At 41.6% G+C, this 10,556-nt stretch overlaps 2 long non-coding RNA genes across 2 annotated transcripts; both read right to left on the bottom strand.

Moving 5' to 3' along the window:
• Positions 1-2,607: 2,607 nt before the first annotated feature.
• LOC107568896 (uncharacterized) lies at positions 2,608-3,040 on the bottom strand. Its single transcript, XR_001606826.1, has 3 exons — positions 2,976-3,040; positions 2,762-2,903; positions 2,608-2,693 (listed from the first exon to the last, which is right to left on the bottom strand). It is a non-coding gene; the product is annotated as an uncharacterized lncRNA (long non-coding RNA).
• Positions 3,041-5,339: 2,299 nt separating this feature from the next.
• Positions 5,340-5,716, bottom strand: LOC107568895 (uncharacterized). The gene is made up of 3 exons (XR_001606825.1): positions 5,651-5,716; positions 5,437-5,578; positions 5,340-5,369 (listed from the first exon to the last, which is right to left on the bottom strand). It is a non-coding gene; the product is annotated as an uncharacterized lncRNA (long non-coding RNA).
• Between the last annotated feature and the right edge of the window lie 4,840 nt (positions 5,717-10,556).

Genomic DNA, 10,556 nt, shown 5'->3' with positions numbered 1-10,556 from the left:
TTTGTTACCATTCTCCCATCATCCTCTGAGACATTTACAGTCACACACAGGTGTAGTAGTGTGCAAACTCTACTACTCTAAACTCTACTTAGATAACTATATAGAATTCACATGTTCGTGTTTTTTGAAAATATTTAGCTTACAGATCTCAGTTTAAATGCTTCAGTTTGTTTTCTGTTCTATTCTATTATATCAGTTTAAATGCTTAAGTTTGTTTTTATATTATATTATAAACCTAATAAATGATTGACCTCAAAAAGGGAATTCATGAGCAATATCTGCTTCATTATTTTCATAATATAATATAATATAATATAATAATACAAATTATTGAACTGTTTTGATATTTTTTTATAAAAAAAATTTCTCTCGGTAACAGTACTGTAAAAGAAAAAAGGTTTCTCAGGTAACCTAAAATGTGTATTATTTTTACATCAAGGGTCAAATCAAATATAAATAGCACATTAAAGTTAAAAGTTATGCACTTTTTGTGTGTACACTGTACAGGTCTGGTATGAAGAATATTTTTGCTCAAGTGGCCGAAATGTCCGACCAATAGAGAAAAGTTATATATATATAGTTTACATTTATTTATGCATGAAAATTTTGTAGTTGTATTTGCAATTGAATGAGTTGTATGAATTGTATGAGACATTCAGACATTCATAATTGAAAAATTAGATTAATGGTTAAAATTATAATTGAATAAAAATGATAATTGAATTGATATTTGATAATTTGAATTGATAATAGATAAAAATTATAATTGAAAATTAGATCAAAACTGAACTCCAGACAGAGTGCAGTGGAGATCCTGGAAGTTCATGGCGATGATGGACCATGGCAGACCCGGTGGGCGAGGGAGCCCGGAGAAGCCGGTAGGGCAACGGTCCATGGTGGAGCCAAGGGAGCAAGGAGCCAGGGCAGAGTTGATTGGGTGACAGGCCGAGGTGGAACTAGGGGCTTCGAGGGACGAGGCGGAGCCTGGGACTCCTCAAGCCAGGGCAGAGCTGGGGACCAAAAGCTCCAAGGCAGATCAGGGCAGGATGGCAGAGCTTATTAAATGGCTGGCTTCAGGGGAGCATGCAGGAGTGGAAGACTGAGTGAGTCAGTTCAGTGATGGACAGAGCTGGTAGTGATGAAGAATCATCCGGCCAGACAAGACTGGTAATGATGAAGAATTTTCTGTGCAAAGTAAGATCGGTGATGACGAAGACTCTCTGCTGGATATGACTGGTGACAACAAAGACTCTAAGCTAAGGTTCGTAGGTGGGCAGGGAGAGAAGCACTACCTCCGTTTCCCAGTCAATACGCCATTTCTCCCCATCTAGCTCCACTAAAACCCCCACTGGCACGGATGTTATGGCTGGCTCACACCTGGTCATCTGGGACCTTGGGCTTCTCCTCTGGGACGGGCGTGGATCTCAGGCTTTATCTCCGTGGCGGGGATGACCAGGGTCTCTTGGTCTACAGTTGGGCTCAGGCTCTTTGTCCGCCGTGACCGTGGGCGCTAGGTCTGGTTCTGGGGTGATCTCCGTGTGGTCGAATGGAGGATTTTGGGCAGACAGGTGTAGGAATTTTATCGAACAGACACAGAAACGCCATTGAATCAACTCATCACGAGGTCTAAACTAATCATCACTATCACGTGACGCCAATATTCTGGGTCGACTTCCTGTCAACCCGTGTCGTTATCTCCTCAGAAGAATCGGATGAGTGATGAAAAACGAATCCAATCAGGAGACAACAGAGATCTTTTGCATCAAGGACTAAAAAGTTCTTTCACAACATATAGTTGAGAGATACCTTATGATCGCTTATGCATGGAACCATTATATATGCACAGGAAATGGCTAATTTAATTACACCCTCCCGGTTTGCACGCGCACACAGGATCTATACAGCGTGACACCACATGGCCCATTGAACATCTGCTTCCTGCCCTTCTGAAACCCAACTGACCCGCGTTCTTTTCTTACAACAAAAGAAACAGAACCTTGCATGACGATTTTAAAAGACAATCATTTTAAACAATTTAAAAGTATAAAAGGGCAACTATATTCACAAATAATATGTTTTGTGCCTTTTTTTGCTCAATGTGTTTCATGTAATCGGTGCAACTTTAATCAATGCCTTATAACGTTTTAGCAGATAAAGCATTTAATATGTGTGTAAGATATATGAAGTTCGAGGTTTAACATCAAAATGAAGGTAGACACTCACACCACCTTCATATATATAAAAAAAACAAGATATAAACGAATTACAGAGCAAAAATATAAAGAAAAATATTAATCAAAATTCAAAGTAAGATAGCAACCAAAAATAAAAACTACTAACATGCAGGACAAGCAAATAAAATAAAAACAAATGTATGACCAAACAGATGCTAATAACCAAAATACACGAAAAAAGCTAGTTTAGATGAGAAAAAAAGGTTTATACTAAAGACCACTTGCAAAGCAAAACCAATGTAAAACAGAGTACGAAAAACCCCCCCAGAAAATTAAAAAAAGACACAAATTTAACGAATACAAACAAACATACGCGCTGGAAAGCAGGTAAAAAAAAAAACAAAGAAATAGTGCGAATGCACGTTAGTGGCAGGAAAACACAGACAAAGCAGCGGCATTAAGGAATGTTGCCCCGCAGCCTTCCATAACACAGTAGGGCCCAATGTCAAACTATTCTTCCTACAAAAATTATATAAAATAATTTATCACATAAGAGAGTAGGCAGTAACAACAGTTGTTCTACATACCTTCATATGTTGTCACCATCATCATAAATCCAATCGCACGCACCTGCGGACACAAACGCGCCGGTAAATCACATAGAGGACGTTGAGGGAAAGAGAAGGCGGCAGCCACCAATGGTCACAATGATGATCGTCCATCAGAAAACTATAAACCGAATGGACTGGTTACATAAAACTACACATCGCAATGCCAAATAGTGAGCCAACCAATACATACCTGCAGGAACGGAAGGAGTGGATCCGGAATGGGCGGGCCTCAGGCAGTGACGCACAAGCAATGCTCAGACACTCAAATGGTGCCTTAAAAGTCCCCTTTTATATACTCAGGAAATTAGGTGATTGGACAACTCACGCATTCCGGGCATACTAAAATATTTAAAGAAACACTACACTGTACTGTTTGCCCCACGACACATAGCTTAAAGTCCACATTTAGAACAACGTCTTTAAGGTTTTTCCTATGCAGTATTCACTCTCCAAACCAATTCTAGATTAACCTACACATTGTGCTGAAAATATGATGACCAAACATCAATGGGTAATGCTGAAAATTGACCCATGCATTCATATATACTGTACAGTATACACCTTAATAGGTAAGGTTGCACACATTGTTGTAAAGCACACAGCACTCATTAAGTATATACAGTCCTGTAGATAGAAGATTTAATAAATTTTGTGTCCATTTTGTGTGAATGCATGTGAAGATGTGTCCTTCCCTTGTGGCTTCAGTCCTCATTACTGCCTTTCACAAATGATAAGCTTGAGGGAGAACAAAGCAGTTTCCTGCATGGGGATATGTTAATGTTACCCCCCTCTCCACAAGAAGTAGTGTTGTTTATCTTAAGGCACAAGCATCCTTTGTTGTCCACAAAGCCTGATCTCCACATATGTTCCACACGCTGATGTTCACTACACTATTAAAGGCAGAGTAAGTAATTTCTGGTAGCCAATGTTGATATTTGAAATCGAAAGGGGTTGGATCCGTTTCACACCCTTGAACATGAAGCACTGGTGAACAATGAATTCCTGAGCACCGAGAATGACCTTGGTCTGGAAACATAGATGAAAACAGAGGAGCCTTGAGGTCTGAAGTCTGTGCAGAAGATCCGGACAACCTGGAACACGCAGGAGAAAGATCGAGATGATTCTGAAGTTGTTGAAGATCCTAGCAGTTTGGCACTCGCAAACGGAGGATCGCTAAAGAGAAGGTTCTGAAGTAGTTGCTGAAGATGGGGGTCACTAAGCTTGTGGACATTGTTTCTGTTGCTGTTTTCAAATTCCCCAAATTTGCTTCTTGCAGATCTTCATTGTTTCTTCTTGGAACAACTTGGCTTAGCACTTACAGTAGAGCAACCACAGCTTGGCACTTAAAGTAGACTGTTTCTTTGTCTCTGAGAGAACCTTTTAATCGGTCCTGAGATGGAGGGTTTTGCAAGTAGGTGCCTTTCAGATTCAGCATTTTGATTGGCTGATGCTGTCGGCGGTGGCCATGGTATGGCCCCTCTCTGGCGTGAGGTTCATTTGCATATGTAGCGAAGAAGGGACAAAGTCGGAAAGAAAAACAAGCTAAGATGTAACGGACTATGCCACCCTATAAACAGGGAAATCAGTACTAATATATTAAATCACCCACAAAAAGGTCACACAGGTACATGGTTTCAAAAACAAGAAGGGCTGAGACATGAATACCAAATACAAAACTTTATTTAAACAATCGAGCACTAACTTAAAAATCATTAAAAGACAGTAAGACCCGGACTATGGTGAACAAAACACATATGAGAAGGAGACCGAGGCCTACATATGGCAGGAGAGCTAGTTGATGAGCACCAGGCTCCTATGATCACAAAATCTTACCACCCAGTGCACAGGTCACACTTCATACACACAAGCAAAGCCAAACGTGAACACACTGCATTCCATGCCACAGCCCCACCACTGTACTAAGGGCAACTAGTGACCTGCCCGGAAGCCTCGGCTCCTGTAACAAAAAGACAAAGTTAACAAACTGAAGATAATAATACTAACACTTACAACCAAGCCAAAATACAAAAGTTCACAATTAATCCTTAGTTGAAAACAAACACCTACACAGGTTTGAGGTTTAACATCAAAATGAAGGTAGACACTCACACCACCTTCATATATATATAAAAAAAAACAAGATATAAACGAATTACAGAGCAAAAATATAAAGAAAAATATTAATCAAAATTCAAAGTAAGATAGCAACCAAAAATAAAAACTACTAACATGCAGGACAAGCAAATAAAATAAAAACAAATGTATGACCAAACAGATGCTAATAACCAAAATACACGAAAAAAGCTAGTTTAGATGAGAAAAAAAGGTTTATACTAAAGACCACTTGCAAAGCAAAACCAATGTAAAACAGAGTACGAAAAAACCCCCCAGAAAATTTAAAAAAAGACACAAATTTAACGAATACAAACAAACATACGCGCTGGAAAGCAGGTAAAAAAAAAACAAAGAAATAGTGCGAATGCACGTTAGTGGCAGGAAAACACACAGACAAAGCAGCGGCATTAAGGAATGTTGCCCCGCAGCCTTTCATAACACAGTAGGGCCCAATGTCAAACTATTCTTCCTACAAAAATTATATAAATAATTTATCACATAAGAGAGTAGGCAGTAACAACAGTTGTTCTACATACCTTCATATGTTGTCACCATCATCATAAATCCAATCGCACGCACCTGCGGACACAAACGCGCCGGTAAATCACATAGAGGACGTTGAGGGAAAGAGAAGGCGGCAACCACCAATGGTCACAATGATGATCGTCCATCAGAAAACTATAAACCGAATGGACTGGTTACATAAAACTACACATCGCAATGCCAAATAGTGAGCCAACCAATACATACCTGCAGGAACGGAAGGAGTGGATCCGGAATGGGCGGGCCTCTGGCAGTGACGCACAAGCAATGCTCAGACACTCAAATGGTGCCTTAAAAGTCCCCTTTTATATACTCAGGAAATTAGGTGATTGGACAACTCACGCATTCCGGGCATACTAAAATATTTAAAGAAACACTACACTGTACTGTTTGCCCCACGACACATAGCTTAAAGTCCACATTTAGAACAACGTCTTTAAGGTTTTTCCTATGCAGTATTCACTCTCCAAACCAATTCTAGATTAACCTACACATTGTGCTGAAAATATGATGACCAAACATCAATGGGTAATGCTGAAAATTGACCCATGCATTCATATATACTGTACAGTATACACCTTAATAGGTAAGGTTGCACACATTGTTGTAAAGCACACAGCACTCATTAAGTATATACAGTCCTGTAGATAGAAGATTTAATAAATTTTGTGTCCATTTTGTGTGAATGCATGTGAAGATGTGTCCTTCCCTTGTGGCTTCAGTCCTCATTACTGCCTTTCACAAATGATAAGCTTGAGGGAGAACAAAGCAGTTTCCTGCATGGGGATATGTTAATGTTACCCCCCTCTCCACAAGAAGTAGTGTTGTTTATCTTAAGGCACAAGCATCCTTTGTTGTCCACAAAGCCTGATCTCCACACATGTTCCACACGCTGATGTTCACTACACTATTAAAGGCAGAGTAAGTAATTTCTGGTAGCCAATGTTGATATTTGAAATCACCAAAACAAACACGCCCCTACCCCAAATGGGTCTTGCCCCTATTTTGATAGCTCTGCCCCACATATACGTACGCAACCCAGGCAACGATTAGTTCTGTGAAACAAAGCAAAACTAATGTTACACCGTGTCTACGGACGTGAGAGGCGCGGCGCAAAAAAATCCCCGACAGAAAACTGCTGCCGGGTTCTATTTATGACGTGCTGACACAAATTTCAAATGGTTTTCAACGGTCGTTTGATCGCGTCCAGTGTAGGCAGACTTTAGCTGTTGTAGACACGGTGTTACTCACCTATTGAGAAGAAACAAAGCAACCTCGGCGTCAGATCAAATCACCAAAACAAACACGCCCCTACCCCAAATGGGTCTTGCCCCTATTTTGATAGCTCTGCCCCACATATACGTACGCAACCCAGGCAACGATTAGTTCTGTGAAACAAAGCAAAACTAATGTTACACCGTGTCTACGGACGTGAGAGGCGCGGCGCAAAAAAATCCCCGACAGAAAACTGCTGTTCTATTTATGACGTGCTGACACAAATTTCAAATGGTTTTCAACGGTCGTTTGATCGCGTCCAGTGTAGGCAGACTTTAGCTGTTGTAGACACGGTGTTACTCACCTATTGAGAAGAAACAAAGCAACTTTGGTGTCCGATCGCAGGCCTCCGCTCCTTGAATTCTCTCCAGCGCTGGAAAGCTGATCCGATATTTACACGGGTCCTACTTCTTGCCTTATCGTTCCGCAAACATTTTCCTCTTTTGTTTTTTTTATCCGCCATCTCTATCTTTCTGTCGCTCGGCTCGGCTAGTGTCCGTCCCATGCACTGAAAGCTCTCTCCTCCACATCACGAGTAGACACGCTCCTTATTGCTGATTGGCTACAAGTTTGTTTTGCAATTCGGCCCGAATCAGTTTTCTAAAGTGTTTTTGAAAAATCACATACCCTGCCTTTAAGTTTCTACTTATTGGTCACTGCCTATTGATTCAGTTTATTTGAATACATGCATATATAAAATGAACTATATTTCAGCTGAATTCAGTATGGAATTTGGCTGATTCATAAAGTAAGTAGGTTATTTTTTACTATCTTCTGGGTTTGTTGGACTAGTCGGTTACAAAGTTCCTGTTTAAACGTTTTAAAATTAGTTGCAGCACATATCCCTAGTTTTTAGTATACAAATGTTATGATTGACTGGCATCTTTGCATTATAAATTGAGACTAATGAGGCATACAACAAAGCGATTCATGGGTGGAGAATGGGGGGTGCTTTGTAAAAGAACGTGGAGGTACAAGAGTACAGAAGCACTGGCTGTTCTCTTCACAAGTGTTAGTTGAAAAGCAATCTGATCGACTGAGATGCAGCCATGTCAAGTCAAGTCAAGTCACCTTTATTTATATAGTGCTTTTAACAATACAGATTGTGTCAAAGCAACTGAACAGCATTAATTAGGAAAATAGTGTGTCAATAATGCAAAAATTACAATAGTAAACAATAATTTTTCAGTTAAAGGCAGTTCATCATTGAATTCAGTGATGTCATCATCCAGCTCAGTTCAGTTTAAATAGTATCTTTGCAATCAAGTCAACGATATCGCTGGAAATGAAGTGTCCCCAACTAAGCAAGCCAGAGGCGACATCGGCAAGGAACCAAAACTCCATCGGTGACAGAATGGAGAAAAAACCTTGGGAGAAATGAGGCTCAGTCGGGGGGCCAATTCTCCTCTGGCCAGACAAAACCAGCAGTTAAATTTCAGGCTAGCAAAGTCACATTGTGCAGAGGAATCATCTGGTTCCTGTGGTCTTGTTCCGGTGGTCTTCTGAGACAAGGTCTTTACAGGGGATCTGTATCTGGGGCTCATCTAGTTGTCCTGGTCTCCGCTGTTTTTCAGGGCTGTAGAGGTCCTCTCTAGGTGCTGATCTACCATCTGGTCTGAATATGTACTGGATCCGGGTGACTGCAGTGACCATCTGATCTGGATACAGACTGGATCAGGTGACAATGGTTACCTCGGAATAAGAGAGAAACAGACTAACATTAGCGTAGATGCCAAAGCCCTCCCCCTGTGAGCGGCTTCCGACGCGAGGAAGCACACGACGCCGGGGTCTCCCACGGGGTTGAGGGGCCGGTTTCTCCGGATGCGTTCTGTGAAACTCCTCAGTGAGTGTGGGGTCCAGGATATCTCCAGTGTTGACCCAAGATCGCTCCTCTGGACCGAACCCCTCCCAATCGACCAGATACTGGAGGGTACCGCCCCAGCGTCTGGAGTCTAGCAACTCGTGCACTCGATATGCCTCCTCGCCATCAACCAGGAAGGGCAGGGGGATCTGTGGTCCGGCTCCCTCCTCCGTCTCTCCTCCTGGCTGATCACGTAGCCGAGGAACGAGATGCTAGTCTGATGGAATTCACACTTCTCAGCTTTGGCATAGAGTTGGTATTGTATGAAGCGTTTCAGCACTGATCCGAATGTGTTCCTCCCGAGTGTTTGAATAAATTAGTATGTCGTCAATGTATACGATTACCCATCTGTCGAGCATGTCACGGAAGATGTCGTTCATGAACGACTGGAAGACAAATGGACTATTGGCAAGGCCGAAGGGCAATAACCAAGTACTCATAGTGCCCACTAGTGGTCGAAAATGCCGTCTTCCACTCATCTCCCTCGCGGATACGAATCAGGTTGTAGGCACTGCGTAGATCTAGCGTGGTGTAATACTTGGCCCGGCGAAGCTGTTCGAGCGTGGCTGGGACTAGGGGTAATGGATACCGGAAATTAACAGTGATGTCATTGAGGCCACGGTAATCGATGCACGGCCGCAAACCTCTATCCTTTTTCTTTACAAAGAAGAACCCGGCTGACGCGGGAGAGGTTGAGGGTCAGATTAATCCTTTAGCTAATTCCTCCTCGATGTAGCGTTTCATGGCCTCGGACTCTGGTTGTGACAATGGGAAAATTCTACCTTTAGGAGGATTGGCACCGGGCGTTAAGTCTATGTCACAGTCGACAGATCGGTGAGTGGGGAGCTGAGATGCTTTCTTTTTACTGAACGTCTCGGTGAGATCAGAGTATTCTGGGGGCAGGTTCAGATCGTCTGTGCTCTGGCCAGGCGGTGAAGGTGCATGACTGGAAGCTTGGGGAATCTTTGAGAGACAATGATCATGGCATGTAACGTCCCACTGAAGAATCTCTCCCTCTCTCCAAGAGACGCGTGGATTATGTGTGCGCAGCCAGGGTAATCCGAGAATAATAGAGTGATGATTTTTTGAAATACATTAAATGCCTTAATGCATCATTATAATTAAATAAAATACATTCTTGTGAATAAAAGATTCTGTTATATCATATCTGTAATATTCTGATTTACTGAATAATCAGGTTATTACACTCTCCCCCCACCAAAATAAAGACATGCCCTCATGGCTTGGTAAGTAATAATGTAAGGTAAACCCCAAACTAGGGCATGAAAGGAGAGCTTATCCACTTGTATAAACAAGAAACATATTTAACTGTAGGGGAAACAATACTAGGACTACCTGGTGTGTCATAGGTAAGTCTAGAAGGAGCTTTCCTAAGTCGTTGAGATTTTCTGGTCTCACTATCAGTCTGTAAGCCATCTTGTGAGTCAGGTTCTGGATCAATGGTCACAGTGTCTTGAGTCTCTATCTCAGTATTACTTTTCTCTTGCAAATCAGACTGTTCAACTATGTCAGGTCTAGTCTCTTCTTTGTCAGCTTTTTCCTCTTGAACAGGTTTCAGCTCTTCGGCCTGATCTTGTATTTCGAAGGGCATTTCATACCATACTCCACGTTCTTCATCTTCTGAATCAGCGTATTCATCATCATTGTTTTCTTGTTCTGACATTTCAGGGTTTATGACTGAGTTTTTGTCATTGTCTTTGTTCTTTGTTTGTCTTTTCCTCCTTTTAATTTTTCTCTTTGGAACAGTGTCTGGGTTTTGCACTGGATCAAAACATACTTTCTGTCCCAGGGGCAAAATATGGTAACGATGGAGTATTTTGACGGGTCCATTTCCATCTTCTTGTTTCAGCCGAAACACAGGTAAGTTTGACATTTGACTTTCCACAACATAAGGCGTTTAAACCCAGCGGTCTACTAGTTTATGTTTCCCTTGTAAACCGAAGTTGCGTATGAGAA

This window comes from Sinocyclocheilus grahami, unplaced genomic scaffold (genome assembly GCF_001515645.1).
Source record: "Sinocyclocheilus grahami isolate Dianchi unplaced genomic scaffold, SAMN03320097.WGS_v1.1 scaffold1290.1, whole genome shotgun sequence".
Classification (NCBI taxonomy): domain Eukaryota; kingdom Metazoa; phylum Chordata; class Actinopteri; order Cypriniformes; family Cyprinidae; genus Sinocyclocheilus; species Sinocyclocheilus grahami.
This window is presented reverse-complemented; position numbering and strand designations above follow the sequence as displayed.